We start from the raw sequence: 27261 nt of genomic DNA on the forward strand, positions 1-27261 counted from the left end.
TGGCCGTTGAGGGTAAAGTGGAGGGGAGAAACTGGACTAATGGGCGGCTTTCGTCTACCTTTGTGCTATTTGCTTTTCTTACACAGAAGTCAGTTTGATTGTCACCTCTTAAAAGGAAAAGTTGAGTGTCATAGAGCTAAGAACCGAGTGTTCACCAGAGTAGTCTTCAGATAGCCTTCAGTCTGGCTCAGTTACTCAGATTTTTATCATATACTTGCTCGTGGAGTTTTGATCTCCTCCAAAGTCAAACAAGTATATAGCTTCTTTATGTTCCACTGGGACTGGTCCTTTTGCTAATGCAGCAGTGAGTAGTTGCATGGGCCCTAGAGCCAGTCCACCTGGGTTCAATATGTAGTTTCATTGATTAGCTACTTGACCTTGGGGGAATTATTTAACTCCTTTGTGCCACAGTTTCTTCATCTGTAAAATAAGTTAATTGTGCAACATGAGGCATGAAAGAAATGCCTGAAACAAAGCAAGTACTTGGTAAACATTAGCAACTGCTGTTACATGTGGATGTGTAAATTTATTTAAAGGCATTGAGTATATAAAGGAGAGTGAGGATGGGCTTCTTACCAGGTGGCAAGAGGATTTATTCAGAGATAAGACCAAGTTGGGGTTGAAGGTAGTGGGCAGCAGAAAGGTTCAAGGATAACCTCTTTCCTGCCCCAAAGCCACCAGGGAAGGAGAAATTTATACCCAGACCACTGAGCCTAACCACAGCGGGCATTCCTTTTTGCCCTATTGGATCCATCTGCAAATGATTTGAACTATAATTTCTAGGGTGGTTGAGGTTGTTTGCTCCCCCCCACCCTTGGCTTCTCTTTAGAAAGAAAGCCAGCTCTGATAGAAACCAGACTTTTACATTTTTTGTACATTTGAGATTTCTTTCAGAATGATTGAAGGCCAGGAGGGAGATGAGTGGGTAGGGGGATCGATACCCTGTTTCCCCAAAAATAAGACAGTGTCTTATTTTAAGGTGTACTCCCAAAGACGTGCTAGGTCTTATTTTCAGGGGACGTCTTATCTTTCCTGTAAGTAGGTCTTATTTTCGGAGGATGTCTTATTTTCGGGAAAACGGGGTACAATAATCTCTATGTAGAGATAAGATTGGCCATAAGGTGAGTACGTGGGGGGTTATTATAACGTTCTTTCTACTTTTGTGCGTTTGAAACTTTCCATAGGAAAAAGCATTTCTTAACATTGAGCAAAAAGTGAATGTTGCATTAAGTGTAGACAACATACCATTGACATGAAGTTTTAAAGCATGCAAAACAGTATTTTTATGTATATATGTACACTTATACTAAAAATTAAAAATTATACAGAAATAATAATACTTACTTTAGGATAGTGGTTACCAGTGAGGAAGGTGGAAGAGAAATGGAATGAGAGGATTCACCGTGTATTTTCACCTAGATTTGTAATATTTTGTTTCTTTAAAAATTATTTGAAGCAAATGGCAAAATAGTAAGATTTGCTAAAGTGGGTACATGGGTGTTATATTCTGTGTGATTTTTGTTTATTTAAAGTATGTCACAATAAAAAGAACTAAAATGCCGTATTACAATGCTGTATGAAAATTCCATAATAAGTAATGTTTTTAGATCTGTCAGGGGCCGAGCTGCAGGAATTGCCAAAAGGTGCCTCCCCTTTCTTTGAGAGAGGCACACCTGGTGGTTCACCTTGAGGCCGGAGTGGTGAGTCGTGGGCCCCTCCTACAGTTGCAAAATGGAAGGGAAGTCCTCATGGTTCAGTAGAGCTGGATGAGAGGCAGCTCTGCACAGCAGAATTAGTGTTTTCTGGACCATGCCAACCTACATCAGAGGGGTTGGGCCAGACCACGGAGGATGAGTGAGTAAGTATATACAATGACTTGAATGTTTAGAGACAACAAGGAAAAGGAAGATTTTTAGGAAGCAAAGCTTGTATGTAGAAGAACTGGTTCCCTTGATAAGACTTCTCAGAAAAAAAGCTATTTCTATTCTGATTGGTTGTCCGTGTGGTAATCTTGTCAGTCTTCTCCAACAAAGCCGGATTAAGCTGTGTCAGCCATCAGTGAGGGAGACAAGCCTTCAGTTTGGGGAGTGAAAAGACGGATTGGTCAGAGGGCTGGGTTCACAGGCTGCTTCCAGAATGGGATTGGCACTTCCATGCCTCCCCTCTGCTTCTGGGGAGGAAGACCTGGAGATGGAAGCTATCTGTGAGCCCAGGTCACACCCTGAGTGTTCCTTAATATTTACATGTTCATTTATAGCAGTCGGGGGTAGCCTGTACAGTGTACACACACAAATTCTTAATTTGATCTCTTAGGGAATACAGATGTAAGATGTTCACTTCTTGGGTGTATATTCACTAGACCTCTCAACAGGAGACACTGTTTCACATTGTTTTAAATCTCTCATTTAGTAGAGGGAAAGGGAGGGGGGTGCATGAGGCAGGAGACCAAGCATCTCAGAGACCCTGGTTTTGTTTGTTTTTTGTCACTTGTGTTAGGATTCTAAGTGAAGGAGGTGACTGGGCCAGAATAAGCCCTTCACCACTGTGCATTCTGGGAAGTGGCCTCCTTGTTTAAATAGGGGTGGAGGTCTCTAGGGTTGCTCTGCAGGTTTGTGAGGATGAGCATTGGAGAACTGGGGACCTCCCTTAGGTAGATACCAGGTGAGAAACCACAGGAAGCAAAGACCACCCAGACTGGCAGCCATACTTGGGAGCTTTGTGCTCACGTCCCCGTCTGCCCCGTCCAGCCTTATTTCACATTCCCTGGAAGAATTTGAGAGGTTGCAGGACCCACAGCTCTGCAGTTTCCTCCTGGCAGTTCCCGGCAGGGCCACTGAACCGCCTCTGCTTCATCCCAGCTGTTGAGACGGAGCAGGGCCTGTAAATGGACCTGCAGAGCTTGCAGACTCAGGAAGGGACTGGGGGAGATGCAGACTTTGCAGACTGAAGGGGTTCCTGGGTGTTGAGTGGTGTTCTACCACATGATCTTCATCCTTTATTTTAGTTTACGACTTTATATCATCCCTTAATAAAGTTTTTCTCAAAGCTGGCAAAAAGTAAAGTGAGGTATTGAAGGAACATGTATAAACTAAGAGGTGATTTTTGTTTCCTATTTTTTTGTCTTCCTTAATTATTTGTCTAGTTTTAGAACTTTTAGGAAAAAATAGTGTTTAAGTTTGATGAGTTCCATCTGAACATGTGAAATCACTGGTTTCTTGAGGCACTGCTGGGTCCAGTGACACAGTATAGAACACCAAGTTAGAAAGCTAGAAACCAGGCAGAGGGCTACGTCCTAGGGTCTACTTCACATATGCCTATCACATATATATACATATATATGTATTTTTTTTTTTTTTTTTTTTTTGAGACAGAGTCTCCCTCTGTCACCCTGGGTAGAGTGCCATGGTGTCACAGCTCACAACAACCTCAAACTCCTGGGCTCAAGCCATCCTCTTGCCTCAGCCTCCCAAGTAGCTGGGACTACAGGTGCCCTCCACAACACCCAGCTATTTCTTTTTAGAGACAGAGGTCTTGCTGTTGCTCACGCCAGTCCTGAGCTCAAGCAGTCCACCTGCCTCCGCCTTGCACAGTGCTGGGATTACAGACGTGAGCCCTTTCTGGCCCTTGTTACAGATTTAAAAGTGTCTTAACCTAGCCCTTAGTTCTTCCCCAGAATAGTGGCAGATATATCCGTGAAAGTAACATTAGATTAGGTTAAACCTGTATTATGAGTTAAACCTATATATTATTATGTATGTATCAGACTCCTGATAAAGATGGAAATAGTTCATTTTTCTAGAATCATGGTTCTGTAAGATTTTATTTCTGCTAAAAATTTCTCCCCACCTCCAGAGTTGACAGCGGGTCCTTTCCTCTTGTCCTCAACGTTGCCTCTTCCCCTTCTCTCTCGTAGCTTTTTGATCTTCTTCACTAGATAATTGGTCAATCCAATGTCTAATATTGTCCTTATTAAAAATTTTTTTCTCTTCACTTGATTAAAATGTAAACACATTTTGGAAGGTAGCCATTTATCAAAGAGGACATCTTGAAATCCTCATGAGTAGTCATAAAAATGTAATGTGGTATGCAAACACACATCCACTGTCAAGTCAGTAGGACAGGACAGAAAATTATGTTTTCAAGCATGTGTAACTAAAATGCTTAGAAGAAAAAAAATGAAAATGAGATATAAAAATATCTCCATGGTTAAGTTAGAGTCATTGGAATATTATGAGTAACTACTTTCCACATTTTCGGTGATGTCAATGTACGCGTGTCCAGACATCAACCCTGCACACATCCATATGCATTTTGAGATGTGTGGGACAGGGGAACATGGTGTAGAGTGGTAATTCTCAAATGCAGTCCTAAGAAACCTTGCAGATACTCAGAGGGGCCTCAGGCTCCAAGAGAACTGGGGTTGAGGCAGGAAGCTCTGGGCTTTCACCCCCAAGTTTAATCAGAACAGTTTTACTTTTGTTTCCTCTGCACATCAAGGTTCACCTGATATTTCATTTGGGAAAAGGATTCTGCTGCTGGAAACCAGTACTGTAGAGAGAAGAGAACGTCTTTGTGGTCAGAGGTAGGAAACTGGATCCCAGCCCAACCTTGACCTAGTGGTGTGTGTCTTCATCCAAGGGCACTTCAGTTCTCGGGACATTAATGTCCTCATCTCTAAAATGGCAAGCTCAGACAAGGTGATGATCTGAAGGTCTCTTAAAGCTTTGACATTTTAGAATTCTGTTCAGGTGGTGTCAAAGAATAAGTCAATCCAGAAAAATTCACGCCAGCCTCCCATGACTGCCCCAGAAGTTTTCCAGGCTCCTGGAGGACAGTGAGTGACATTTAGCTTTTTACACTGCTTTGTCTTCTGTTAGTAGTGTGTAGTTAAGGCGAGGAGCAGTAGAACCCTGCACAGCAATATACATGGCTGTCCTAAGAGATGCTTTACTGTTCTTAGAGGCCCAGGCTTTTTAGAAAAGTGGATGGTAATTTCTAGCAGCAGTGTCCAACCCTTTTCCGTCACACATTGGAAGAATAAGAGTTGTCTTGGGCCACACATTAAATACACAGACACTAACGAAAACTGACGCGCAAAAAAAAAAAAAAAAGGAAAAAAAGGTCTGTGCATACTTTTCCTGAAATCCAACACCAAAGATAAGCAAAACAGTACTCAAATAATCTGCATGCAGTCCAGGGGCCACAGGTTGAACACTGCTGTAAGTTATTCCTGAAGTTCCGGTAATCAAATCTGCAGTAAGAAAAGGGACAGAAGAGTGGCCCCAAGTCCTGGCTAACAGTGTATGGGATGTTCCATCACCATCCAGAATCCTTGTCTGTGCTGGGTCAGCACTGCCTGCTTGGCCTTAGCTGGGAGGCTGAGCTCCCTCTTAACATTAAGGCCTATAAACAGGAGATTTTTCACTTTAGTGGACAAGAAGAAAGATAACCATAGGATTTTTCCTTTCTCACTGGAGAGGCCTTGAGGCCTGCTTGCTCCTCTGATCTGAAGATAGAGCTCCCCCTGGGCCCTGAATCCCATTGCAAGATGGGGAGCACAGAGTGGGTGAGGCCTCTCCTGCTTCCTTTCATATGCAAACCATAATCTCTTCCCCAGGACCCCCGGGGAAGGAAACCAGGACTCAGTTGGCTGCCATACTATTCAAGCATTAGCTTTTGACTTTTTGTATTTACTATTACCTCTTGGTTCATACGTGTGGTATTGTGAATGAAGTTAAAAAGCTCAATTGTTGGTCACAAGTGCATTGGACAGAAATGAGGGCAAGCCAGATGAGACCATCTTATTTCACTATGCTCTCAGACAGAATTCGCAGGGATGAAGAACCCTGCTTAACCTGGGTACAGTGACCCCAGGTGACAGCAATGACGGCAGCCCTTCAGAAAGGAGCAAGTGGAGCAGGGTGGTCTTTATACAGGTTTGGGTTTGGGTTTGCTTCTCGGTTTAGCATAATTCCAAGCTCTCCCTGCCAAACAAACAAATAAATCAGCCAACCAACTATTAAATACTTAGGAACCTTCCTTTATCTTTAATTTGAATAAATTAAATGTAGACTAACTCACCTTGAGAAGTACATATCAATTTTAAGAAGACAAAACTTAAATGACCAATGCATTGTGGTTTGGGCTGGTCCTATAGCAAGAAACGATAGATTTTACTTTCTAAGTATTGAACACCATATTTTATGCGTCAACTCTGCCAATCACTCTGAAGAGCAGAAAGAATAGAAAACTCAACTCCTTGGTCTTTGAGTTTACAGTATCCTTGGGAGGACAGAATAAGACAGAAAGCTGTACGTGTGTAAACTATACATCTGGTTCAGGACAGCAAGGCACCATGTATAGAACAGCTCTGTTTTTTTAAGTGGAGCACCTGCTTCCATGCAGAGGACCACAGCAATGGTCTGAATGGGATGGAGCCAGTCTTCCTCCAGGTAGTGGGTTTCAGGTCGGAATTTGAAGAACATGACAGGTGTGGGGAGGTGGAGGGATGGTCCTCCTAGAAGAGCCCTTCTCATTGGAGAAGAAAGGTAGGGCTGTGGGCTAATTAGGACAGGCTTGGGCAGGTGTTGTAATTAAGCGGCAGAATTGAAACGGGACCCCCACACCTATCTGTTAGCCTTGTGCTTCCCCATGTAGGATTCTGTGCCAGTCACTGAGTGCTTTACCAGTACTGTACAGTTTGGATCATAGGTGATGAACTATACTTAGGAATAGTAAGCACATACTTGTATTAAATACATTTAGAAAGATCTGCGTCATTAACAGAAATTTCAGCATACATGTCCATTTATCCTGATGTCTATTAAAGTGTTTTTAATGCATCTTTTTCAGTTGTATGAACTTTTTAGCATCCATCATATGACATGTTTAGGACAATTAATCAGTTTGGACTTTGCAATCCTTCACAATTTCATATGTACAATTAAGTATAAAATTTGGGTGGTTAATCATAGAGGTTATTATATAATGTTTTCTGAGTGTTTGCCTCTTTTCCTATTGCGATGATTTTTGTCCCCTTTAGGTTAGATTTTCCTACAAAGCCAGTGGGTCTCATTCGTTCATAAGTTCATTCAGCAAATATGTATTTGACCCTACTATGTGCTGGGCACTATACTAGGTATTCCAGTTGTTACTGATTAAGAAGCTCTGTGTTTTAATACAGAGTGATTGTTTTAGCTAATTTTGGTTTTCTTGCTCTACTTTTGAATTTGAGTTACTTTATTTAAGAGTATTTCATCATCAGTAACAGAACCCAGACATTCTTACTAGTGCTATTAAAACATTTCCATAAACGCCTTTGAAAACACTTTTTTTGTTTGTGTTTTTTTTTTTTTTTTTTTTTTTTTGAGACAGAGTCTAACTCTGTTGCCCTCGGTAGAGCGCTGTGATGTCACAGCTTAAGGGGTTCTCTTGTCTCAGCCTCCCGAGTAGCTGGGACTACAGGCACCCACCACAGCGCCCAGCTGTTTTTTTGTTGCAGTTGTCATTGGTGTTTAGCAGACCTGGGCCGGGCTCAAACCCACCAGCTTTTTTGTTGTATGTGGCTGGCACCCTACTCACTGAGCTACAGGCACCAAGCCTCATAAATGCCTTTGAAAGAAATCAGTTTAGTAAATTTGGCATGTTGAATGTTGGTGAGTTGATCTGTTTCCTTTCCTGGGGCTTCTAAAAAGAACTTCTTGGAGTATATAAACAGTTTGAAAACCACTGAGTCAGATGAGCTCTGAAGCTGCTTCCTGTTATAAAGTGCTCTCATACCTCCGAGCCATTTTTCTTTTGCATCAGATAGGACAATAACATTTAACTAATTAACTAGTCAGAGTTGTGGTGACTGCTTGATGCAAACTTGGGCATAATTCACCTTACTCTCTTTTGGGCTCATGTCTGTGCCTTGGTGTCTAGGTTCCCCCATGGCAAGCAGGGAGGGAGATAAGAACTGGGGAGTTCACAGGCATAAGTAGCCTTTACCCTCAAGTGTGACATGTGTGGCAGATAGGGCTGGAACTGTCCAGAAATCACAAGGCAAGAATGTTTTACAATCAAAATCTGTCTTGTGCTTGTGACAGAGAGCATTTTAGTTAAGAGAGACTTTTCTCCTTGACTACAAATGCTACTCAAGACCTGTCCATACAAATGGGCTAAATAGGAGAGCAGTCTGCGTGGAATTCAGGAAGACGAATGCAAGATTATCTGGAACTTGAAGCCTATAAAACACTAATTCAAACTTTGAGAGCAGTACCCAACTAAACAATGAATAGTACAGGTCTTGACATTTTAAGAAATATACTTAAGAGGGTTTGTTGACAAGGGGGACTGCTTATAATAGAATATTAATTGGGGGGGAGAAAATTAGGACAACATGCAGGATGTTCTTATTCATATAAACAAACCAAAGACAGCTATAGAAACTCAGGAGCAAAACCCACAAAGGTTGTATCTGGTGGGTCAGTCACATGTTTATTCCTCTTCTACACATTTGTCTAATCCTGCTGGATTTTTAGAATAAGCAAGTGTTACTTTGGTAATCAACGAAAAGTTAAGGACTGACAGTAAAGAAGCTTTGCATCTCTCATCCAATTCAAGGCTAGCAAATTACAAGAGATTTTGAAAAATTAATTTTCATTTGGCAGTAGCTGCCTTTAAATTACTTTCACTACTCTCACTAAAACTGTCATTTTTAACTCTTAACCTTGCATTGTTTTGGGCAGTTGCTGGAGGAGTCACAGGTAGAATGGGCCCATCCTTGTCCAGCTGAGTCCAATTAGTGGTTCCATAAAGCTAATTCATCCTCAACTAATGCAGTTTCAGTTTTCATTATTGTTGCGGGGTGTTTGTTTTTGGTCTTTGCATATAGATTGAGCACATTTGCAAGAATCCAGAACATAATGGGCATTTTACTCCATCTAATAAGTACATCTAAGAATTCCTGTGTGGGGCTTTTCAGTTCTAAACCCAAAAAGACTAAATCATAAGTACACATTCCCCCTCTTTTGGTAATCTATATGGAAAGCCTTGCCATAGGAGGAATTTTATTTCATCCCAGTTTTTGTGTCATGCTGTTCTACAGAAAAAGAATGACTTCATTTTTAGTTCATTCTTGTAATTTGACTGTGTAAACAATCAGTTCTTTACCCATGGCCAGCTTGACCTTTTCAGACTTAGTGTAAATGAAACTGCCTGGAGGCAAGAAAGGAGAAGGCAAGGGCTGGGGGATGGGAGGGTTTAGGGGCAGGTCTGCGGCTTCCTTTATATTACTTGTTTTGAACACTGAAGCCTCCTGAAAAACTAGCACTCGGGTACCTAAAATCTTTTCTAAAGGGGAAGTAAAGGCAGTGGGATTGTTGGATTTTGAAAACAAGAAGAGCAGAACTCAGAAGACATTGACAACTGCTTTTCTATTTTTCTTGTTTGTGTTCCTGATGGAATAAGAGGACTGTTCAACAGCAATCAGACAGTTTCTTCCCTTTGCTCAGTCTTCCTTCCTGGCTAGACTGTGAGAGGAGAGGACAAGTGGCGAGAACGATCGACTGCATGTGGTCTGCTTTGCCCCAGCCCTGCCCACGCTGGGGCAGTGGAGCTCACTAATCATCAGTGGTGTCTTCCAGAGCTGAGCCGTGGGAGTTCAGGAGCCAAGGTTTGCCCTCAGCTCAGAGTTCAGCTGTGTTTGCCCCTCAGATCATTTTTGGGGTGAAATAATGTTCACAGGTCTCTCACTGGTGGATAATGGGAAAGCAAGTGGGAAATTACCAAATCGTACTTCAGGAATGTGCCAGCCCCTAGATATAGTAAATATTTTCACAAAATGGAAGGACCGAGCCTGTGGCTGTTGTTCCTCATTATGCTAGTAGATCCTACAGAATTGTTTTGCCTCATGTTATGCCCTCTGTGGGGAAAGACCATCATGTGGTTAGTCCCTGCCATGGGAACTGTTCTCTCTGACTGCTTAAGGCCTTCATTGCGTCGTGACTGGACTTCAGAGCCAGACCCTCATCCATGTGGTCTTAGGAAGGTTTCTGTAAGCTTCACTTTTCTTATCTGTAAAATGGGCATAATATTACTCCCATTTTTGTGAGGACTTGAAGAGATAATACATATAAAATATTTGCTGGGCAACACAGCAAGATCCCATATCTAAAAAAAGAGAGAGAGATTTAAAAAGTTAGCTGGGCACAGTGGCATGCCCCTGTAGTCTTAGCTACTTGGGAGTTTGAGGCAAGAGGATCGCTTGAGCCCAGGAACTTGAGGACTGGGTTGAGCTATGAATCACGCCACTGCACTTGAGCCTGGGCAACAGAATGAGACCCCATCTCCTAAAAAACAAAACAAAAAACTACTTGGAACGGTGCTTGTACATAATAGGCACTGAATAAATGTTAGCTTTTTAATTATCATTAGTGATCTCTTGCTGGCATCTTCCCTGGCTTCTGTTCCTAGCACATGCTACTGCTGTTGCCATGCCAACCAATGACAACCTTGCTGCCAGAGCTCATGGACACTCTTTGGTCTCTTCTCTTTTTGCATCTTTTAGTGTTGACCTCTCTGTCCATGAAACACTAACCTCTTGTTGCTGTGCTTGCCGCGCTCTCCTCCTGTCTGCTAACTCCTCCTCATTCTCTGCCTGATCCTTGTCCTCGGCCTTGCCCTCACATTGTAGGACTTCATGGAGGACCTCTCAGGCTTTCTCTTTTTCCCTTTTCTCTCTAGGTAAACTCATCTGCTTCCGTGGTTTTCATGACTTGGTTGCTCATCCTCCAGGTGTGAGGGCTTCCTTGACTTTCTAGTCTAAGTCTTAGATCCACCCAGTCCATCTTATTATTTCCTCTCATGGCACCCTGTTGTTTTCCTTCAGACCACTTTTCACAATTTGTAATTATGTATGTATTTGTTTGCTTTAATTAATGTCTGTCCCTTACCTTCCCTTTACCCCCAAGAAATTGTAAAAGCCTGGGACCATGCATGTCTTTTCACGTTTGTGCACCTGGTTCATGGAACGACCTCAGTAAATACCTATTTGAATGACTGAATGTGAGGCCCCTGGGCACCCTCCACTACTCCAGCCCTGATGGGTCAGGTGAGGCTGCAGGGAGGGGCTGCACCTTTGTTGTTTTTCCTTCCACCACCTGCCAACCTTGATCTACCCCTTATGTCAGAGGGAGTCTTGTATGGGATGGTGCTATGGTCACCCTCAAACCATAGACTCCTCAAAGTTAACGATCAGAAGGCTTAATGAGGAAGCAACAGGGGTGAGTTCCTGAGAAGTGTTCAGGATGGACCATCTGGGTGGTTTTCTCTAATCCTTGAACAAAAGGAAATTGAATGTAGGACATTTATGCCTCAGGAAACAGTTGTTACTTCATGAGATATTTGTGATTTGAAGGGTTTTTTCCTTTTAAAATTTCCTTCAGTGTGGTTATAGTTTAATGGAAAAAAAGAGTATCTGTGGCAGGCCCAGCTCTGTGCTGGGAGTTTCATGGGAAACATCGCAGCAGCTGGCAGTCCTGGCCCGGGGGTGCTGATGCCACAGGGCTACTCTTAGAGAGCCAGGACTTTCCACATCATTTATGAGATGCCAGGATTGAACTCAAGAGCATATCAATAAGGGGTTAAAAGATGTTGAAAGGGATAGTTTAAACCCTGAAATAAACATGTTTCATCTCACATAGGCCCAGGGGGTTAACTATGGAATATTTATCAGTAAAGTGTATATAAAAGATTAGTTACTAAGTAATCTCCTTTCCTCTAAGTATATTATCCATTTTTTCTCTGTTGTTGAGGATGGCCCTGTCTTCATATTCATTTACTCCAACCCAGCAAGTACATATCTTACTAGGAACATTTGGGCCATTGTTCCAGTACGTTCTTTCTTACATATAGACTAAATTAGATAGCATAATTAAACATTCATGATAAAACTATCCTGTTTATTAGGCCTTAATAGACACTGTTCTCAATGTCCCCTCTATAGATAGGAAAAAGTGAGACAGGCCTATGGTATTTTAATACAATAAAGTTTTTATTCTTAACATAGCATTCATTATTTAGAGTTTACTTCTTTTCCTGATTTTGGAAAATCCATTTTAAGGAAGAGGTAAATGACCACAATTTGGCAATGGAATTATGGAATTTTTTTAAACACTGTTACCGATGCCATCCCGAAACACACACATATACACATACACACACATATACATACATTCACATACACACAGACACACACATACATATATAGTCATATATATGTGACTGTCCATTTTCTTATTGGGTTAACATTTGTATTCTTTAGGTTTGATGCTCTGGGCTTGAAAGGAGACTGCTTTACTTTCTGTCCATTTCATGTTGTTCCAAAGTTAGAAGAGTATAATGTAAGCTTTTGTCCAAGTTATGACATTGTGGCATTTTATAGATATTCTGTGATCACTGGCTGTTGATGTTATTTGTGGATAGATACATGAAAATTGTTGCTAAGGCAGTGGCCCAGGTATAATTCCCCTGTGTGGTAGGAATAACCTTATTTATCCTGTTACCATAAACTTCTTTTTATTTTTTTTAATTGTTGGGGATTCATTGAGGGTACAATAAGCCGGTTACACTGATTGCATTTGTCGATTGCAAGAGGGACTTTACCATAAACTTCTTAGTAGAAGTTAAGTTTATATGTCTCTCCAAGCCATCTTTCCCATGATGCATTTTGGTGTCTTGCATTCCCCAAAGTGCTTTTTTTCTTGAAATCCAGGTCGACCCAAAACAAGAAGTGTAAATAGCCTCATAATAATAATACAACCTCTTGGTTGCAAATATTCCAGGCTTGGTGTCAAAACTCCTTAAACTCCGTGACTAGGAAGATTACCACCAGCCCTGCCAGCCTATAACATTAGAGCAGGCCTTGTCCAGCACACTTGGTCACTCACTGACAAGTACTTTCAAATGGCCTAATGACGCATACATTAAGGTAGGTGGGAGGCAGACACACGAAGGTCTTTTTGGTTAAGTGTCTCTATTCCATTATCTTAATGTGATCAGACACTTCTAATTTCTGGTATTAATAATTGAAATTTTATAATTAACTTTTTTATGAATCTGTGCAAAAGTTGAGAGACCCTGTATGGGGGACTATGTGGAAAGTATCTAGCCATGTAATACAAAAAATAGAAACATACATAGCCAGATACTTTCCGGACAGCCCTTGTATGTGGTGTACACACAGATAACACACGCAGAGAGTGGATCAGTAAAATTAATTCCTAAAAATAGAATTGTTGGGTCTGTCAGTTAGAACTAGGTTTGGCATGGATACCAGAAAACTCAAATTTCATAGTGAAATTACTTCTCTTATAAAAGAAGTGTAGGGCTGATACAGCCACTCTGAGAAGTGACTGAGGATCAGTCTCCTCTTATACTTTTCCCCAGAGCAAGGTGAAAAGTCAGCAAGTGACTTCCGTCCTCAGGGTCCCCTCTTAGTCTGTCCAGCTATAGGTCAAAAGGGTGAAGAACGACAGAAGGGACTCACCCTCCCCTGCTTCAGCTGCCTTCAAACGGTCTCCCTCAAAGTTCCATGGAACTCTTGCACGCCTGTATCATTCAGTTTTCAGAAGTCACAGGGCCACATCTAACTTCAAGGCAGGTAGGAAGTCTTTTTGTCTGGGCCTGGCTAGAAACCAGGACTGTGTTAGTAAGGAATAAGAGGAGAGGAATGGAGTCATCTGTTCCACTTAGTCAAAGATTCTGTACTTTTAAATTATCAATAGATAGTGATAAACAATCCTTCAAAGACTTTGTACCCACTTTATACTTTGAACAACCAGTCCATGTATTTATTTTCCTGAATCTTAATTAAAAATGTTTTAAGGCCAGCCCTGGGGTGGCTTACACCTGTAATCCTAGCATTCTGGGAGGCAAAGGTGATGGATCACTTCAGCTCACAAGTTTGAGACCAGCCTGAGCAACAGTGAGACCCCATGTCTAAAAATAGCTGGGTGTTGAGGTGGTCACCTATAGTCTCAGCTACTTGGGAGGCTGAGACAAGAGTATCACTTGAGTCCAGGAGTTTGAGGTTGCTGTGAGCAATAACATCACAGCACTCAACCCCAGGGCAACTGAGTAAGACTCTGTCTCAAAAAAATAAAATAAAATTTTTCTATTACTATATTTGAATTGTATAGTCTAATTGAAACATAAATATTACTTCTATTAGAACTTTATTTTCTATTCACATTTTATTTCTAAATGCTTCTGGCAGCATTGCTTAAGGCAGATGACCTAATTTATTTAAGTTTGATACTTTATTACTGTGACTTCCGATGCTAAAGGTAGGTTTTCTACCTTAGCAATGGAGAACCTGAGAAAAGAGAACCTTACTCAGCATGGTTTAGTTCAAAAGAAAAAATAAGGGGATAATTTGTCCTTTCAAGAAAATGTTATTGAGGAGAGTCTTCCACGTGCCAGGCATCTTTATCATAAAAAGAGAGGTGTGTCTGTTTTGCTGTCTAACTCTTCTCCCTTTCCTTCTTAGGATCTGATAGGACTTCTCCATATTTTATACATCCCGTCCCCAGTAAGCATTTTAGTACCACAAAAAAGAGCTGATCAGGTACAAGACAGAAAAGTTATAGGATTTTTTTAATGTCTGATAGTATCAAAATTTTAAACTTTTTTTTCCCCTTCTTTTTTAGACCTGATACTATAGACTTAGGCAGACAAACTAAAACTATTTAGTAAAAATACCTCACTGCAGCTTAAATTGACATTTTTTAAATGGTGACTTTTGCCACATTTTTTTTGGAAACTAGTGTGGACTGAAAGCACTAAAAATAGATTAATTGTAAGTTGTTGCTGATGGTTTCTTGTCTCTGCAGCCCTTGCCACTCTGCCCGGGCTGGGTTCCCTGTGTAATGTCTGCTGTGTGGGGAGCGCTTATGTGGTGACCTGCTGCCTGAGTGCAGTGAGTTGACCCAGTGAACTCCTGGGTGCCTACATTCTGTTCCGTGCTTGTCCACAAATAGCATCACAGCAGATTACTGTCATTTTCTTATTGATGTAAGGAATAACCAAAGAAAGCTTGTTGTCTTCAGTGGCCAAAATACCACACAGTGTGAACAGAGTGGAACTGCTGGCCCATTTTATGGCATTCTCATTGATAATTATTTTTCAAAGAGTACAATATTTGGTCACGTGGCAGCAGTATCCTTCCAGAGGTATTAGACCTGTAGATATATGAGAACACCATAGTAAATATACCCTCCTTTTGCCAATATAGAAGTAGCTTATCCAAGAGGGAAAAGAAAATACCAGTTCCTCTGTACCAGAACATGTCTGGCTTAAATCTGTAGTGAAACTGTGGTGTGTGAAATCTTGTAAGATTTTTGTATTTCATAGCAATAGCAAAGGTTCTTCTTGGCTTGTAGTTACTCTAGAAAATTGACTCTTCTTTTAGAAACTTGGAGAGAATATACAGATGTATTTTTGTATGTGTTTGCTGTTGGTTCATAGGAAATGCCCAGTCCATTTTCCTTTTTGTAGGTTTAAGCCTGCTAAATACTGCCAAGAAGAATGAAGAAAAATGTATTTGGAAAAGCTGAAAGTGGAAAGAGGAAGGGATCCCAGGTTTCTCCATACCTAACCCTTACAGCAACAAAGTCACTGTGGCGAAGGGAAAGATCTGAAAGTGTTCCTGCTATGGTCAAATTCAGTCAGAGAACTAAGGAGAAATTCTTCTCCCTTAGAATGGCGTAGGACTCCATAATGGAGATCTGGATCCTACAGAAACTCAGTACCTTGAGGAGCCTAAGGATGGGGCAGCCATTTAATCAGGGAGATGGGGAGGGGTGGACATAGGTGGTCTGCTCTTGTGTCTAGTAGCAGAAGAGGACAAAAACAAGTACAAACCTGCTGCTCACCCAGCTCTATTCCTTACGCGCAAATCACAGCATTGAGCAACAGCTGAAGAAGAAGGTGACAAGCAGATGAAACCCTGAAGTGAGACTCTGGGGATCTTCTCACCCTCTCCTCTTTTATTAATGGCTTCTTGTCATAAAGTCTGCCTGATTTCATCTTTTGCAGTTAAGGAAATAGCTATTCGTAAGCTAAAGCAGTGGACTATCGAAACTACAAGAGCCTCAGATTTGCCCCTTCTAGCTGCAAAATTCTTGGGTCAGAGGCAAGGGAATTTGTTAACTCATGACACAGAGCAGCATTAGCTACGGTGTATTTTGCATCATTTCCCTCTTTGCCCTCAAGTTCCATGGGGGTGACACTGGGCCCAGATGGAGGCCTGCACGCGTAGTGGGTTGCTTGGGAACCCTGAGTTTAGGGATCCTAAATCTTTTGTAATGAGCAAGATACTTGTCTGTCCTTTGCTCTGTCACTATCTTGCAGGCTGTTCACTATGCAAATGCAAACACCCTTGACAGATAGTGCAGAACAAAAAGCCATTAGTATTTTTGTAAGGCACGTAATGACAAGAGACCCGTGGAAAATTATCTCCCAATGTGGATTTGTTCATCTGAACAAGTATTTGTTATCTCTACTTCCCTTTCTGTCCACAAAGTAACATCAAGACTCAGCTGTCTTTCTTAGGATGACAGTTTAGTTCTCAGCCGTTTGAAAGCGCCTGATAAACTCGTTTCTGGAGAAATAACTAATATTATAGGATAACACTATACCATTCCACCTGCTGCATTACTTGAAGCTACTTTGAACTTGAAAGTGGCTCAGCAGCATCTGTTTCTGTGTATTTTTCCTTCCTTGTCTTGATGTAAAGTAATTAATCTCAGTGCCCCCCTATGTTCAATGATTTTTTTAAGACTTAGGGAAATACCAAGGACCCATTTGTGCTGTGAGCCCACAGGCAGTTGCTGTCAGCAAAGGAACAACCTAAGGGGAAAGTGTGGGTATCTTCAGAGGCCCAGGTAAAGGGCTTCAGAGGTTGGTGGGGAGGATTAAACCTGCCAAGTTAGACATAACCAGGGAGTTAGTTACAAGGTCAGGGTCCTAGAAACATGATGGCTAACATGTGGGGACCAGTAATTCCTGGAGCACAGTGACACCTCCTTGGGGAGTGGGCTCGCCCCAGCTCTCCACCATCCTCGGACCTCTTCCTCTTAGACTCTTCTGCCTCTTCCACTCACTGACAGGGTCTGAAAGAATTGTCTCCTGAATTCCTTTAGCCCTTGAAGCATCCAGTTATGTGAATTTTCCATTTCTACTTCCATAGTCTCTTACCTGACTGTCCTTGCCAATTAACTATGCTCCCTCCTGCCCTTTGGGTGCTAGATATTACACTACTGACGCTGGTGTTTCTAATCCCTGAAGTGCTTTCCAGCTTAACTAGCATTGTATATGAGGGAGGTTAAAGCCTAGTACATAGGAGTACTGGGGCATCACATTTCTGTCATGGCCTTTAGAAAAACGGCGATTTATCCTGTGCACGTGGAGCCTGCTTTATAGTTTTGCAGGGATGTCTAATCTTTTTATTTTTTCTGCCGAATGTTGGAAAAATAAGAGTTGTCATAGGCCACATATTAAATACACAAACATGGACTAAAGCTGATTAGCAAAAATATAGGTCCATGAATACTTTCTGTGATATCCAATACCGCAGAAAAGCAAAAAAAATCCTCACAAAATGATTATTTGGCCTGCAGACCACAGGTTGGACACCCCTGGTTTAGAGAATGGTACTAATATTAATTTGCACATTTGGGGACATCCTACATTTTAAGTTAAAAATGCATTGTATCTAAGTAGCTCAGTGGATAGTTTTCCAGAAAATGGAGTGAGTGCTTTGTTCTTTAGTCAATGAAAATGTCCTTTTTTTCTCTTTATTTGAACTCTTGCCTCAGCCTCCCAAGTAGCTGGGAATACAGGAGCCCACCACAACGCCAGGCTGTGTTTTTTTTAGCTGCAGTTTGACCGGGGCTGGGTTTGAACCCGCCACCCTTGGTATATGGGGCCAGAGTCTTACTCACTGAGCCACAGGCACCGCCCCTATTTGATCATTTTATGTGGACATTTGAAGTTTCTGTTGTGCAACTGGCACCCAAGAGTGGCCTGGAATTAATGATTGATTCTCTCAGCATTTTTTAGCAACTATAAACTTTTGCATCCTGTGGTTTTAAACAAGGAAAAAATCTTGCGAAACTATTGCAGTGAAATACTGCCAGGAAGATGATGTTATAGGTTTGTGAGAGAGTTCCTCATGAAGCTCCTCTTTAGCTGAATTTCAGTGGGGTTTGCAGGACACAGAAGCTACTACTCGCCCAAGTTATTTTACAGAATTGACCATGTTGTCCTCTTTATTCCTGTGGAGATAAGGGTCCACCAGTTGTTTTGTTTTCAGTAGCCAACACGGGATATTCTGTGATGTGGCATTTACTTAATTTTTCTGCTTCTTTCTCCACTAACACCTTGATTTATGGTGACTGTTAGGATAATTTACACTGACACTTGGAAGATAGCCTGCTTCCAAATGCATGCACACTCGTCTGTTTTGTAAATACTTGCCCAAACTTTTTCCTTCCCCAGCTGAAAAATGTATCTCCTCTCCTTCCTGGCCTGTGCGTAGCTGGCCTGTGCGTAGCTGTGTGACTGTGCCCACACGTTGGCATATATTTCAGAGTTACCAAAAAGAAATCAGTTGCTCTTGAAATAACAAGATGAGAAAGAAAGGTTTTTCTGAGCCGTAACATCTGAAGAGTACCAACAGTTGTGTTTGTATGTGTGCTGTGAAAGCCGGTAAATTTCATAGGAAGGAAGGGATTGTAAACTAAGAACAGAAAAGCAGTTTCCTGGATTTCAGATGTCAAACTCTCAAGCTGTTTAACTCACCCACTCAGCGCCTCCACATCCATCCTTTTAATGTGCTCGCATTGTCAGTGATTTCTGTTTCCGCAGCTTTTAATGCCAAAAGACAAATAATAAGATAGTATGCATATGTAACCTTAAAGCAGTTTTCTACCAGAGTTTTTGATTGAGGTTAAACAGAAGCATCCTGATCATGTTGTCAGTTGGCAGGCAAAGGCATCATATTTTAAGATTCACATAGTTTTTTAAACTAGCCTTTTCTGGCTCAGCAATAAACTAATTACATGTTTTAGATAATACAGAGCTGAGTCCCTGTTTCAGATTAGGCTTCATCATGGTAAGGTCCAGAGCAATAGCAGACCTTTGCCTGATGTGTCTGGCCTGAGGATCCATAGCATCATGCCAGCTGTTTTAGAACCTGAGGAGGCCTGCCAGGGACAGCTAGGTAGTACTGGCTTGACTCAGCCGTGGGCTAATTCTCTCTGAGCACAGAACAGTTCAGTTTATGTCTGTAATCCTGTTTGGTAATTCTCCAAAACAGTGATCCCAGATAGAGTTAGGACATGCAACAGTGTCCCTTTTGGGGGTGTATCTGAGAAGAAAAGATATCATTTCAAAAAAAAATAATTTTAGCAAGTGCGCATTCTGTTCCCAGCAAGGCTGGCTTTGCGTCTTACCAGTTAGTTCTACCTTTTCCCTCCATTTCGTCATCCAGGGACCACATGACAAACACTGGGTTCACCTGCATAGATTTTGTCGTCTTTAAAACTTCTGTTGCTTGTTCACCTGTTGCCAGTGCCTGCCTCCTCGGGCGTTTGGGTGACTCAAGAGAGAAACACTTAGTGCTATGGTAAGAGCTTCATCTCCACCTCAGGCTTGGTTTCTAGCACCACAGCCTCCGAAACAGTGCACCTCAGTTCCCGCGGACAGGCTTGCTGTGAAAATAAAATGAGATTAGATTGGTCCGGCACAGAGCATTGGAGACTCTGAGTTGGATTTCCCTTGCTACCTAAGTGCTTGCTTGGAGGAGACTTAGAACCAGGGTATGTTATCTGTGGTTTGGAGTGTACCTCTGAGGACTCTGAGCCATCCTAAGACAGTTAGGAGTCAGCTCTGCACCCTGGAGGGCCTGAGATGCCTTTTGCGGAGGCCCCACTCCATCAAGGAGCGCACATACTATCATGTTGCACTTCTTCCCGTCCCTTATTATAGAGAACTTTAAACCTGCTTAGTAGTATATGTTAGCAGGTATTTGGAAATTGGGTTGTATAAACACCGAAGTTAATATCCAGAAAGATGCTACTTCAGATTTTACGGTGGATGCTTACTTCCGTCCTTACTCACATGAGGATCATGCATTGCTCTCGTGTTTTATCACATCTCATTTTAAAGTATAAATCAGGTCTATTTTGTATCTCCTGCCCCTGTCCCACTAATTCACAGATTAAAAATATTAATTTTTGAGCACCTGTTGTGTAGCAGGCCCAATGCCAGGTGCTAAAGGTTTGCTGCCCTCTTCCCATTCCCAGTATGACTATTTTTACTGAGCTTCCGCCCTGATTGCTTGTCACATGTCATGGAAGTGATTCTAAACTGTGTGATATGCTCTGGAATTCTGGGTATTTCCATTGCTCTTTTATTCTCTTCATTTCCACACACAGTAAGCTTTCAAACTGGAAAAAGGTGCAGCCTTATTTTTTTTAATCTAAGTGAATATTATGTTAATATTAAAACTACTTCTGATCTACTTCACTGCTTTTATGACGTCACGGCTTTTAACCCTTTGAGGCCTCCATTTGTACACCTGAGCTGTACATGGTCTTAAAGGGGAATTTCAGTGGCAAGTGTTTGCTGAGCCCCTTGTGGCAAGGTGAGACTGTCTCAGTAGTAGTAGAGAAGCTTGGAGAAGGAGAGCAGGGGTGGCCAAATGCTGCAACTTTAACCTGCTTTCTGAGGACAGTCATTCTGTTGACTGCATGCCCTTAGCTGCTGCTCTCTCAGTCTGTGCAAGAAGGACTAGGGTTGGAAGTAGGAGAGTTTGGAGGGAGGGCAGCGTGCTGCAGGGAGTGGGTGTGGGCAGAGGCTGCAAGACTGCCAGGTTCTCTGTGTGCCGGAAGTGCAGGTTTGGCTGTAAGGAATGGAATGTTCCCTCTTGCCCTCCAAGAGCAGAAACAGCTGTGGAAAAGCTTGAAAAGAAGATTACTAAATGAAAAAAATAAAAAATTAATATGAAAATAAAATCTACACTAGAAAACCCAACAAAGCTGTAGCACAGCAGGAGCCTTCTTTCTCATGCTATTTAAGAGTTTTTCTTCCCATTCAGAATTTCTTTTTCAGTTGGGGGCAGAAGAAGTTGTCTGCCTAGCTCTTCCTCCCCTAGGAAAGCCTCACTTGTCTCATTCTGTTTGGATGGGTAATGGACTGGTTATTTTGATACCCAGATGATTATTTTATTCCTTCTAATGAGGGACCAGAACCTGTCACTTGCTTACTGCCTGAAAACTGAAAACAAATGTTAGTTTACAAAGGAGATTTCTTTGGGTAGAGGAGTATTGTCAGCAAATTTAATGGGAAATCTTGTTTCCAACTGGAAATTTAATCCTACAGTCATGTTCCCAACAATATTTATTTTAAAACTTTTTTTTTCAACTCCCTTAATTGTTTACAGTTTTAAGTTCTGGACAAGAGTGAGAGTGGAGCTAGACTGGAACTGGGACTTGTTTCACGTCAGGGTTGATTGTGAAATCCTTTATGTGAAGGTGTATTTACATTTTCTTTTCAACCTGAAAGGTTTGCTTTTAGCCATTGTAAAGTACCATTGTAGCTGGTATTACATGTGAAATAATAACTGTTTCTGATTTCAGATATGTTTTACACTGTCATACTTTTGGTACTTGCTTTTGAACACATTAATCCCAAAGTAGATAAAACCTGATGGAAGACAGTAGACAGCTAAAAACTAGACCTGACCAATGTCCAGGAAAGTTTCAGGCATCAGAGCCAGCCCTTCCTTCTTCAGTCCATATCGGTTCCTAGCTTTGTGAAAGACCACCTGCCCTCTTTAACGCCCATGCCTGAAAGTCCACCTGCCCTCTTTAACATCCATGCCTACTCATGCTAGGTAGAGAACCATCAAAGGGCAGAATGAGTGGCTGTCCTCAAGGATCCTTCCCCCATCTCATCGTTTTTTAAGAGCAAGTCCAAATCAGACTTCAGTTCTCTGAAATTGCCCTACCTCTTCATTTTCTGCTCCACATGTAATCACGGTTTTAATCTCTTACCCCAATTCTCGTCCTTATCTTCATGGTGTTGAAGGACATCACTGTGCTATGTCGCCACAACTGGAAAGACCGGGATCATGAGGTAGAAGTCAGATTCCTAGTCAGTGGAAGCTAAGGGCAAAATTCCAGTGGTTCTCAGTCCTCACTGCACATTAGAATAATCTGGGGAGCTTTAAAAATGTACCTATACCCAACCAATTGAATCAGAACTTGGAGAGTGGGGTGCAAGTGCTTAACGCCTCCCCACATGATTCTAATGGACAGCCAGGTGAAGGAACTACTGCTGAATCAAGGGCCTAATCCAGAGAGCTGCCTTAGAAGGAGCCTGTCAAGATAAACCGAAGGCTCCTGCCCAGGCCCTTTCCTGAAGCTGTCTTTGCATTGCTCTGCTGTGGCACACAGACCTCTAGGCCTCCCAGTGACTCATGGTTTCCATTGGGCTGTTCGTGTAACCTTTGTCATCCACAGGACAGCAGAGGCACATGTTAGAATTCAGGCATTTGGCAACCTCATTCTGAATTGTCAGTGTCCCCATGTCCAGCCGTGAGACTTGTTTGAAATGCTGGTCCTTGTACACAAGCTAGATGAGCACTGTGTTTAAAGGCATCCTTTGCTTTGCTTCCCCCTGAAATCCCTCGTAAGGACCAGGAGAAACCTGCAGTCTTCCTGGTGAGACATAGCGGGCCTGGCTTCAGAGTTGACAACCCTAACTCATTCTGCTGCTCTATAGAGAGCCTCTCTCCCCACAAAAAGAAAGAAAGAACGAAGGAGGAGGGAGTTGTCTTTTAAAAAACAAAAAAAGCAGGGGCTTTTAAGAGTTAAATTACACAACTCCCTTTTTATTTTTAAAGTGAGTAGATTTCTTATTGAGTTGCTGAGAAAGATAAATTGATACCACATGTTGCCTCCAGACAAAACCTCTTCCGTGCTCCAGGGGAAGCACAGGCAGCTGGCGTCTGGCTTAGTGGACAGTCTCCACAAGGTAAACACGGATGGAAGGGCCGAAGTGGACGTAGGGTAGCGACATTAAGAAATTACCAGTTGGGCGGCGCCTGTGGCTCAGTCAGTAGGGCGCCGGCCCCATATACCGAGGGTGGCGGGTTCAAACCCGGCCCCGGCCAAACTGCAACCAAAAAATAGCCGGGCGTTGTGGCGGCCGCCTGTAGTCCCAGCTCCTCGGGAGGCTGAGGCAAGAGAATCGCTTAAGCCCAGGAGTTGGAGGTTGCTGTGAGCTGTGTGAGGCCACGGCACTCTACCGAGGGCCATAAAGTGAGACTCTGTCTCTACAAAAAAAAAAAAAAAAAAAAAAAGAAATTACCAGTTATTCCTGACTGGCATAGAACCTTTGAAATACTTTTAAGAAGTTTGAAATCCTTTCCTGGAAGGGGCTGCCCTCTCACTTATTGGCTTAAAGTTTGCGATGCTCGGAAAACAGTAAGTTAATATTTGTGATGTCACTGCTTCCGTGGATGGGATCTCACAGTTGGTTAGAGCTGCTTTTGTCTTTGGCATTCCACGGAGTAGTTTGCATGCAGAGCTTTATTTAATCTTCCCAAAGATCCTGGCAATGAGAGTGTGTTTATCCCCATTTTACCAAAGGGGCAACCAAGGTTAAGAAGTTTGTCCACGGTCACAGGCAAGGGCTGGAATCAGGACTCCAACACAGACCTGGCTGACATCAAAGCCAGGGGGTCTTTTCTTCAGCATCACGCTGCCTCCCTCCATTGGCCATCTTAAATTGCATGTGTGAACTGTCTACTTTTGTAAATTATTGGTGAAACCCTTTTCCAGGCAGTTTATAACACATAATCTATTTGGGTCCACCTGTCTTCACAACCAATTTGCATATATGTAGGGACCATGTATCCTTTGATAGAAAACTGTTTTTATTATAACAAGAAAATAATCAGATTCTGATAAGTACAGTCATCTTTATGCTAATTTCTTCAAGGTGGGCCAAGCAAAGGAATCTCTAAGCAGCATGGCAGTGAAATGTGAATTCCATTGTTTGGCCTCTGTCACACACCCAGTGCACATTCCTTCTTGAAAGGTTATGCCACTAATTGCAGCTGCAGTGGTGCAGGACACAGGCCTGCCAGCTCTGCTGCTGATTAACTGTACCTGAAGGGTTTCTGCCCCAGTGCAGGGCTTGCTTCTGTGTAAATCATTTTGTAAAAGAGGTTGACATAAAAATGAGATAGGAGCGTTCTTATCTCTGCTTTCTCTTTAGACACATTGTGATAGAGTTGTTGTAAGGATTCTCTAAGTCTCTGGGTGCAAGCTGGGGAAAAGTGGATGTATTTGTCCCTGAAGCTAAAGCTTCTTCCTAGAGATGTTTGCTTTCTTATAATTCCTCAGAATCTTGATTTCTAAGTAGTGGTTAAATAACCAGAACTATTCACATGGTTTTGAGTTAGGGTTATAGTAGCTTCTTAGCTCGTTTAGTAAGTATCCAGGATGACAGAACACCCTGAGCTCTAGTAATAGGAGTTTGGTTGGCATTATATGCCTTATCATAACCTTAACAGAAGCACATCCCCTGGTTCTTCAGCGGATTAACATGGGCCTGCCTCACGGGGTTAATCATATGTATCTAGATGTAATTAGAAAAATCACTACAGTTCTGTCAAACCATTCCTTCTTTACCTTCAGCTCCTAGGTCCCCAAACTAATGTAAAAATCTAGAGATTTAGATTTATTTGGTAAAATGGATATATGAATTAGTGAAAAACTATTTGTAATGGTGGTTTTTCTGGGATTGAGGATGGGAAAGGGCCATTTAAAATCTTACAGAAATCTTACCACCATTAACTTTTGTTACCAGGGAAGTTATAGGAAAACTGCAGGTCTAATTGTTTCCCCTTTATTCTTCTCTTCTTTTTTTAAGAGATGGGGACCTCACTATTACCCAGGTTAGAGTACAGTGGCACAAACGTAGCTCACTGTGACCTCAAACTCCTGGGCTCATATGATTCTCCTGCCTCAGCCAAGTAGCTCAGGCTATACAGGTGAGCACCACCCCACCTGACTTTTTTTTTTTTTTTTTAAAGAGGTAGAGTCTTGCTGTGTTGCCCAGGCAGGTCTCAAACTCCTGGCCTCAAGCCGTCGTTCCATCTTGGCCCCCAAAGGCTAGGATTCCAGTTGTGAGCCGCCATGCCTGGCCTTTCAAGATTAATTTAGAGATAGGGTCTCACTTTGTTGCCCAGGCTAGAAAGTAGTGACAGGATCATAGTTCACTGTAACCTCAAACTCCTGGGCTCAAGTGGTCCTCTCGCCTCAGCCTCAGCCCTCTGAGTAGGCTGATGTTTTACCTGGCATCTATTTATTTACTTTTTCTGTTTTATTAAAATTTAAGTCAAGAAGTTAGCACAGTTGAACAATATATGTTTGAACTGTGCAAGTTTACTTATATGTGGCATTTTATCAGCCAAATGAGGATCAAAATTACAGTATTCTCAAGATCAAAATTACAAAAGTATGTAGAAGGCCAACTTTTCCTATAGGGGAGTCCTTCAGGGCCAACTGTGGGACTTGAATGTGGGCAGTTTGCTTATACATGGCAGTCCTGGAACCAATCCCCCAGTATACGAAGGAGTGACTGTAATTATAATCGTGACCTGTGAGGAAAACAGAATACATTCCTGGCATCTGGCCTAAGCAGGGTAATGGGGGCATTTGAACTAGAAATGGACAGATGAGTCTTATTTATTAGACTTTTTCAATGCCTGACTACGTTCAGATTATGGATTTGATAAATGGAAGGCTAGCCACCTCGTGTGAACAGAGGCTGCTGAGATTGGAGACAGTGAGGATGGTAGTGGCCCAGTTTTTGTTTGTGTTGTCTTAGTAATGTGACTGAACTACCTGTCTGAGCGTTCCACAGGCAGTAAGCCTCAGGGAATGTATTCGGCTGCTAATAAACCTCTAAAATGAGTCAGGTGAAGATTGGGCACTGAAGCTAATCAGCCATTTAATAAGTTGGGCTTTGTTTCGGAACCTGAGGAGTGGTTAACGTTGGTTTGATGGTAAGCCACTGTCTTCTCCTTAGAGTGAATGCTGTGATGGCTGCTTTACTAAGGAAAGGCAAACATGTGGCCTAAAGGGGGCTCACACTTGCAGGTGTGCTCTGCTGAAAGACTGGCTTTCATTTGAAAATCTTTTTTTTTTTTTTTTTTTTTAATTTTAAGAAGGACCCGCCAAATTGTTACCCTTATTTCATAAACAGAATTACAGTAAGACTGTGCTTTTGTACCCCTCTTCTGTCTTACATATTAGTTTCTTTAAATGTTTCTTTAACTGTTAGCACAAACAGATTAAATGGTGACTTCTAAATAATTTTGGCCTTTGAAGAATATACAGAAAAAGCAACGGATTAGAGTTGGGAAACCCAATTTCAGTTTTGTACATGCCATCTGTAGGACCTTGTGTTAAAATATTTAATGCTGAGCCTGAGTTTTCACATATAAAACTAGGGCACTAATGTACTAATTCTGCAGGTGTGTTATGAGGATTACAGGCAATGAATCTAAAACCTGTGGGTCAGTAACTGGCAGTGCTGTAATCTGGCAAGCTGTCATTTCTTCACCCCTTTAACTAGGGACCTGGACAGCTGGGCCTTCTCCATGGTCCTTCTCTGCCCTGTAGTTTGGGTGTTCTAACCTCATTACCACTTGCCCTCACAGAAGTGTAATACCTGTCTCCAAATTTTAACTAGTTGTATACAATTGTAATTGTATATAATTACATACATTGTGGGAAGTCAGAGTCATAGTGTTAGATGTGGCCATCAGACAAGTCATATGGGGCATTTTGCAGTTCTATAAAATATTTCATTTGTTTTCTCTGTTGGAATTGGTGAAACTAAAATACATTTAAAAATATGGTTCCTTAAATGCTTTTTAAAGGAGGAATAACTAAATACTTAAGATTAGTCATTCTTGTTAATTCTGGGTGTTAGTGTAAACTCTTCACAGAATCTAGAGCAAAGGGGCTAACCAGAGTAGGAATAATTAGGACAGATGTCTTCACCAGCCCACATAGCCTCAGGAGCTCCCTGTTTTTTCATCCAGAAGCTTGAGCATAAATTTTTGTTTATTATATGTAGTCATCTGTGTATTCAATAGTAGCACCACCTTGGACTTGCCTGTTTTCTGAACCCTTT

The 27261-nt window shown here is 42.0% G+C and overlaps 1 protein-coding gene across 2 annotated transcripts in view; it reads left to right on the forward strand.

The window, feature by feature from the left end:
* The window catches only part of FOXO3 (forkhead box O3), a 116031-nt gene that overhangs the window by 69320 nt on the left and 19450 nt on the right, over positions 1–27261 (forward strand). The window contains exon 1 of one of the 2 annotated variants that reach the window (XM_053590553.1): positions 3794–4582. The exons of the other annotated variant lie outside the window; for it this stretch is intronic. The gene's annotated coding sequence lies outside the window, so the exon portion shown is untranslated. Of the gene's footprint in view, positions 1–3793; positions 4583–27261 lie in introns of those variants that run through there. 2 annotated transcript variants of the gene reach the window in all.

This window comes from Nycticebus coucang, chromosome 5 (genome assembly GCF_027406575.1).
Source record: "Nycticebus coucang isolate mNycCou1 chromosome 5, mNycCou1.pri, whole genome shotgun sequence".
NCBI classification, from domain to species: Eukaryota; Metazoa; Chordata; class Mammalia; order Primates; family Lorisidae; genus Nycticebus; species Nycticebus coucang.